Below are 7561 nucleotides of genomic sequence, written 5' to 3'. Positions count from 1 at the left end.
GATAGAAATCGATTGGAAATACAAAAGACATCTGGTGGTTTAATTGTTCAATACAATTTATGAATTGTTTGAGAACTTCCTAGACCGCTTAAAACGAACTTCCCATGAAACAAGATTTCTTGCAATATAGAGATCAAAAATAGGGAACTATTTTCTAGACAAACTTCATTTTTGCTGATTTAAACTAGAACTTCAACAAATGTGCTAAAGGAAAGTTAATGCATTTTTTGGCATTTACATATAATAATTTTCTCTGGGGAGAGAAGTCTGTCTAAATAGCCAAATTCTGATGATACACTATTATAATTGTTTATCGCTTTCTTTGAATGGGAACCCTAACATAGCCGGCAGGTTGCCGGAAAATAGCCGCCGTTGACGCGCTTGATGCACATCGGGATTGAAAAAGAAAACAGATAAATTGACAGATTTTTTAAATTTCTTTTCAGTGTCTAAAAGTAATCTAATTCGGCGTGCAGTTTCAGTTGGATTCTGACACTATATTTAAATCAGCTTCTAAACTGAAAGCTAATGAGCTTAATACCAATGTCTGCAAGCAAACACATAAACTTTAATAACCCAATGACTAAAGCTTATTCTACGGAGTGACCACAATAATTAACATAATACTTATCCTACTGAATAACACTAATCAAAATGAATACGATTTTCAAGAAGTAAGTTATGAGAAATAAGTTAAATGGCGCAATTCATCGCGAGATGCAAAACGAAAAGAGTGAAACTTATTACAAAGTGGGTCCGCAGAAGTCACAATAGGTATGAATAAATAATTCCCAATTCGGGAATTAGGGTGACAGACAAAACGTATGAAATAATAAAGGGTAGACAATAAAGGGTACACAGTCTTCTGCTCTTTTTTTACCTTGATTCTACACGCTGATTCTTAAATATGTATACTTAGTATTCCATTAATCTTTGAGCATACATAACTTACTTAGTTCAATCAATAATATGACTATTGAACTGAAATATTGAACCTAAACAGAATGTAAACTCTCAACAAAAGATCCGGCAAGTGTTAATTTAAGGCGATTTTTTTGAAAAGACTTTGAGGCGTAAATTCGATTTGAAAAAACGTAAACTAAAATCTTTCATTCTGAATCGCAGTTTTGTCTCTAAGCGTTTGGATAGCCGCATTAGGCTGTTTAAATGACTGTTTTTTTTTAAAAAAAAGATGTAATATGTTCATAAGTTTTCGACTTTTACTTGTCAATGAAATGTCGAACTAGAATTGAAATTTGTCACGCTGGAAAACTTCAGGCAGTTAATCTCATTTTTTTTTTCAAAAGTCAAATTGTAAAAAAGTATGGTTTTACAAAAAACTGCATTGAAAAGACGGACAGAAAAATGGACTACTGCAGTTGCTTAAACATTTGTTAATTGAAGAAACTGATGGCTAACAAATTTTAAAATGGATTTTAGACATTCGTTTTTTAAATTTTAAACAAAACTTTGGTAAGTTTTTCAATCTTTCATAATTTAACTTAATTTGTATTTTATCTTCATGTCCAGACAGGTGTCTGGTGTCAAGCAGATAAATAGTTTCATGGACATGGAAAAGAATAATAAGGTAACGAAGAAATAAATATCAAAAAATTCAACAAGGTGGCTAAAAAGTTAGCAATTTTTCATATATTTCTCGCAATTTTTTTTCCATTCATATGGCCAAAAAGATTCTTTAAAACTTGCATTGTGGTAGAAATTTGATTGTTTCCGAGAATTACACTGCTATGCTTTTTAATTCGGCAGATTCCGAATTTCTTTTGCCACCAGTTGATCAGGTTGAAGCGAAATCTGAAAATTTGTTGGTGATTTCTGCAGTTTATTTTGTTAGCATGACCTCATTTGTTGCTGGATTGCGTGTGAATTTTTAGGTCAATCGTGACAAGTTTTTTTTGAGCTTACATAACTTACTTAGTTCAATCAATAATATGCGTATTGAACAGAAATATTTAATCTAAACTGAGAATGTAAGCTCTGAACAAAAGATTGGGAACAAAGATTGGAAAAATCACAGGCCCGTGACATTGAAATGTTGTAGCTTACAACTCAGTAGAAAAGAATACGTTGGCAAATCTGACGAGAACATTCGTTTGAGTAGAAAAATATTTTCTCGTTCGGTCGTGTTTTTGTAGAACATTGCTCAAGTAATGATACCACGATAAATTTTCAAAAAAATATATGCTGTGTCTTTAAATGCCTTTTATGTGAGATGGTTTTATTGATGGGAAGAACCAAAATTTGCTTGTTTTGATTTTCTCGTAATGAAAATCGCACCTTTTTAAACCTATCCAAATTGAACTTTAACCAATTTTTGCTCCAAACAAAAGCATTTTCATTTGTTTTCCAGCTGCAATTTATTGTCAACAGTGCTGATGATTTTTGTGTCATCAGCGTATGAAAAGCACTCATTGACAAGTATTTCGAGTAGGTCGTTTAGTTATACTGAATCAAGCAACACTGCAATAATTGACCCTTGTGGCCCGCCGCTGATGATTGGTTGACTTGATGATTGGTCCCCCCAAATATTGCAACCTTCAGAAAACCAAAACTACTCTTGGAGTCGTAAAAAAGCAAGAGCAAATTAATATAGCTACGCTCAGCGTACAACTTTGCAGCTACGTACAAAATTTACAATAAAGCTAACGAAATCAACATAGCTTCAAATTCTTCTTGATTCCGACTGTTTGTAATGATCTCTGAAAATTGTAACAGTTATGTCCCAAGTTCATCGCAATATAATTCAACTCTACAGCGTGTGTTTCATTGCTTACGTTGACACCGCAGTCTACAAACACAATAAAATCTTATAATCGCCAAACTTACAAAACTTAGCACATCTGTTTTCAAATATATTGTGTACTGTCTGCAGTGCTTTCCCACCCCCGACAGGAAAATTGTCGGACCATAAGTTAAAGAGTATTATTTATGTGACGCTATAGTTGATTTTTTTGCTCTCGAAGAGAAGTAACTATTAATTGCTCTTGTAGAGAAGCAAAGCAATTCTTGTAAACGTGCGTTTTTCATGCAAAAATTTTGCTAGACTGTTTTGACTTTCCGAGTGACTTTTTGCTTTTCGCGTGATCTAAAACACTCTCTCAATCACAATTTCGAGCAGCTGAACTCAATTGACGGCAATTTAAATCTTAATAGTGGTATGTTAACCTCTAATGTGGTTATTTGAAGTCTACTATTGAACTTCTTAGTCCAATTTAGGCTCCCACCCCCACCCTGACTGAAGCAGGCTGCAATTGATTAGAGCTCCCACTAGTCGTTCGAGAGCAATTCTTCCGACGTTTAGTCGGTTATGTTTAGCTGGCAGTTTTGTATTTGAGAACAAATTTTCAGGTATACCTAAGAAGTATGTAAATATAAGTCTAATTTATACACCTAAAACTCAATACTGTGAGGTAAGGAAAAATTGTGTTTGAAAAACAACAACATCCTTCCAAAAACCTTTTCAAAACACCTTCTACAAATCTTAACAAATTTTACTACTACGCTCGCTGCTGCACGGAAGCTGATAGAAATCGATTGGAAATACAAAAGACATCTGGTGGTTTAATTGTTCAATACAATTTATGAATTGTTTGAGAACTTCCTAGACCGCTTAAAACGAACTTCCCATGAAACAAGATTTCTTGCAATATCGAGATCAAAAATAGGGAACTATTTTCTAGACAAACTTCATTTTTGCTGATTTAAACTAGAACTTCAACAAATGTGCTAAAGGAAAGTTAATGCATTTTTTGGCATTTACATATAATAATTTTCTCTGGGGAGAGAAGTCTGTCTAAATAGCCAAATTCTGATGATACACTATTATAATTGTTTATCGCTTTCTTTGAATGGGAACCCTAACATAGCCGGCAGGTTGCCGGAAAAACGCCGCCGTTGACGCGCTTGATGCACATCGGGATTGAAAAAGAAAACAGATAAATTGACAGGTTTTTTAAATTTCTTTTCAGTGTCTAAAAGTAATCTAATTCGGCGTGCAGTTTCAGTTGGATTCTGACACTATATTTAAATCAGCTTCTAAACTGAAAGCTAATGAGCTTAATACCAATGTCTGCAAGCAAACACATAAACTTTAATAACCCAATGACTAAAGCTTATTCTACGGAGTGACCACAATAATTAACATAATACTTATCCTACTGAATAACACTAATCACTTTAAAACAAGAAGATGAAAAAACAATGGAGAAGTATCTGACCAGAAAAGACGACAAAGCACGTGATAAAAATTTCACATTGAGTTGCAAGTTTTAAAACATAGCCGGCAGATTGCCGGAAAATAGCCGCGATAGACGCTCGTGGCCTTCCAGGAATTGAAACACCTAAAGAAATGAGATATACAGATCGACCACCAGTCCTTCAATAGACCACTAGACTTTTCGGGTTAGCTTCGGACTGTCAATTTTTGACACATACGTTCTATAAGGAAAACACCCTTAAAGAGTTATTTCAAAATTGATATGCGAAATCAAAAACTTAAGACTAATAATCACAAATTAGGGAATATAAGATTGGCACAACTTAGATGCACACTATTAAATAGTAAATCTTCATTAAAAATTAAAGTTCCATAAGTGAGTTCAGAAGTCAATTTTTTGAGTGAGGTAAGTCACGCAATTGACCTAAAAGCAGAAACAACGTCACGTACACAAATTTTAACTGCAAAGCAATAGAAGTCATTGAAGTCAATTCCAAGAAGTCAATTCCAAGAAGTCAGGTCGTAAGAATCATCGATGGAGACGACGAATTAAAAAAACATAGCAGGACAAGTCCTGAAATACAATTCAAGGAATTGAATGAAAAACTCAAGACGTACTCTACCTGACCAGCAGATCAATTGAACAATTCCAGCCAGAACACAAACAAAATCATCTCAAAAAATTGAGAAACTAAAAGAATCAAAACTAAACAAAATATACTCATTGCTAAAACTCGAAGCTTTCAAAGCTAAGGCAAAATTTTTCTCCCTTTAAAAATACCTATTTCAAAAATATGTTCACACTCAATTTTTCTTTCTGAAATCGGTCCAGTGATAAAAAATCATCGGCCCTTGAGGATCGATGATAAACTCGAAAATGACCAAAATTTAAAAAAAAAGAAACCAATTGCAAATTAACAGAAAATGTTGCTGAAAATCGTGATATAAATATCCTCAGAAGCATTTTTATGTCTCCAGGGAATATCCAGTAACCCAATTCCAAGCTTCAAAAAACTCATTGGCTCATAGATCGATAGGCAATAATTTTCAGAAAAAAATTCAAACTTCAAAAAATAGAAATTCGTTCAAATTAAAATGTTGAAAGCCATTCAATTGCCCACTAGCATTTAAAAATTATTTGATAAAATACTATCAAACACTGGATGAGGTTACCTGTCAATGAGATAAGAAAAAATAAATAAAATACAAATGCTTTGAAAAAACTTGAAAAAAATTGCAAATTTTATCAAAAAACATCCAAAAGTCGAAAGGTTAAATTTCTGAAAACAAATCCATTGAAACTAAAAACCATGCAGTAACTTTTTATCGGAACGTGGATTAAGTTTTCTCGCACTTGAGAATGGACGAATCTCAGAAAGTGACAAAAACTTTAGGGAATCTTAAAAAAATTGCAGGTTTTATAAAAAAAAATGCTAAAATTCGAGTCACTAAAACGTTAAAAACCATTCCATTGTTACTAGAAACTATGAAGTGCCCTATTAATAAACCTCAAAGGAGATTGGCTGGTCCTTGAAGCTGGAAAAACTGAAAAATTGACGAAAATGTTTAAAAACCTGAAAAAAATGCGAATTTTGTCAAAAAATATTGCTAAAATTTGTATATTCAAAAGTTGAAACCTATTCCATGCCAATTAAAAAATTTCCAGTAACTTATCATCCAATCGCTAATGACGTTTATTAGCCCCTGAGAATCAAACAACTTGAATAATGACAAAAAGTGTCAAAAAAATATGAAAAAATTGCAAGCTTTGTCAAAAAATGCTTAAATTCATGATGGCAAAAAGTTGAAACCATTCCGTTACCAAAAGAAACTATGCAGTAATCTATCATCAAACCCTTTATCAAACTCTAGAGGAGGTTTCTTGGCACCTAGGGCTAAAATAACTCAAATGTCAAAAATGACAAAAATTTTCAAAAAAACCCGAAAAAAATTGCAAAAATTCGTATTCTTTCGCGAGTTTGTGTTTGTAGTACCAAAACTTATAGCTCATAAAATGATCACAACAAGCAATTTTGTGTCGCAAACGACCTTAATCAACTTTTAAAAAACTTCAACCTAAGACTAATTAAACAAAGAAACTCAAAAAAATCACAAAAACATGAAAAATTGCACCATTTTGAGCCCAAAAACACCTAAAAATGACCTTTTAACCTTAAATTAAGGCCATCCCAACAGCTGCACCACTATAAGCACTCGAAGGACAACTAAAGCGCACTTTGGGCCTCTAATGAAACTTAATGCCCGCTGGTCTTTACCTGTTTATCCCGTTTTGAACGATCAAAGTCATTGAAAAATGTGTGAGCACATCTTAAAAAAAAACACAACGCACCAATACAATTCAAATTCTTTGAATTGTAAAAAACCATGATGTCCCCAATAATAGCCGCTATCGCTTCGCGGTTATTAAAAAAACAACTTAAGCAAAAACCAATGCAAAACGTTCAGTTTTATTGAATCACTGCAAATTGAGAGAAAAACCTAAAACAAAATTTGCACATAGAAAATACGGAGGTGAGAGAAAGCATGTGGACAACAAAACCAAAAACATTCTATAAAAATTGCAACAAAATTTAGCCACAAATTATGGACCAACTGCCTTTATGCTGAGTCCAAATCGTTATTTCAAAAAAACTTTTAATACTAGTTCTGGTCAAGCGTCCACAAATTCAAAACGTTCTCGATTTATAATCGTAAAAACGAAGAACGAAACAAGGGGCAAAAGTTAGAAATTTGTGATATCTGTCATTGAAAAGTGCACTAAACAAATTCCAACAACACCTCTAGAAACGTTCCTATTAAAAACTAGAGCAGCAAAAACCACACAATCCAAAGATTTCAGCAAAAAGAAGCAAAAAAATACTAAAATTCGCAGAAATCTTAATTACTCAAAACTAATATCAAAACCATCAACATGCGTGAAAAACAACCAATTTGGACTACAGGCATCCCCAAATGCTAACATTGCTGGCGGATTACCAGAAAATAGCCGCAATAGCTTCGTAGATCTGCAGTCTCAAAAAGATGGTAAAACAAACAGACCAAAAATTCCTTTTTTTAATTAAATGCTGAGATGTTATATTTTTTGCTAAGAATTTGTTTATCGTTATGCTCCTTCTATTCAGTGTTCTCAAATACCCTTCAATTAAAGTGGCACACACACACACGCACACACACACACACACACACACACACACACTCACTTGACCTCATCTCTTTGAATTAAAGTGAAGTAAAAGTCAACTTTAGAGTGAGGAAGTCATTTTTGAGAGTGAGGTTAGTCACATTTGACCAAAAACTTTTTCACGC

Source organism: Convolutriloba macropyga, chromosome 1 (genome assembly GCF_964194025.1).
Source record: "Convolutriloba macropyga chromosome 1, txConMacr16.3, whole genome shotgun sequence".
Taxonomy (NCBI): Eukaryota; Metazoa; Xenacoelomorpha; order Acoela; family Convolutidae; genus Convolutriloba; species Convolutriloba macropyga.
This window is presented reverse-complemented; position numbering follows the sequence as displayed.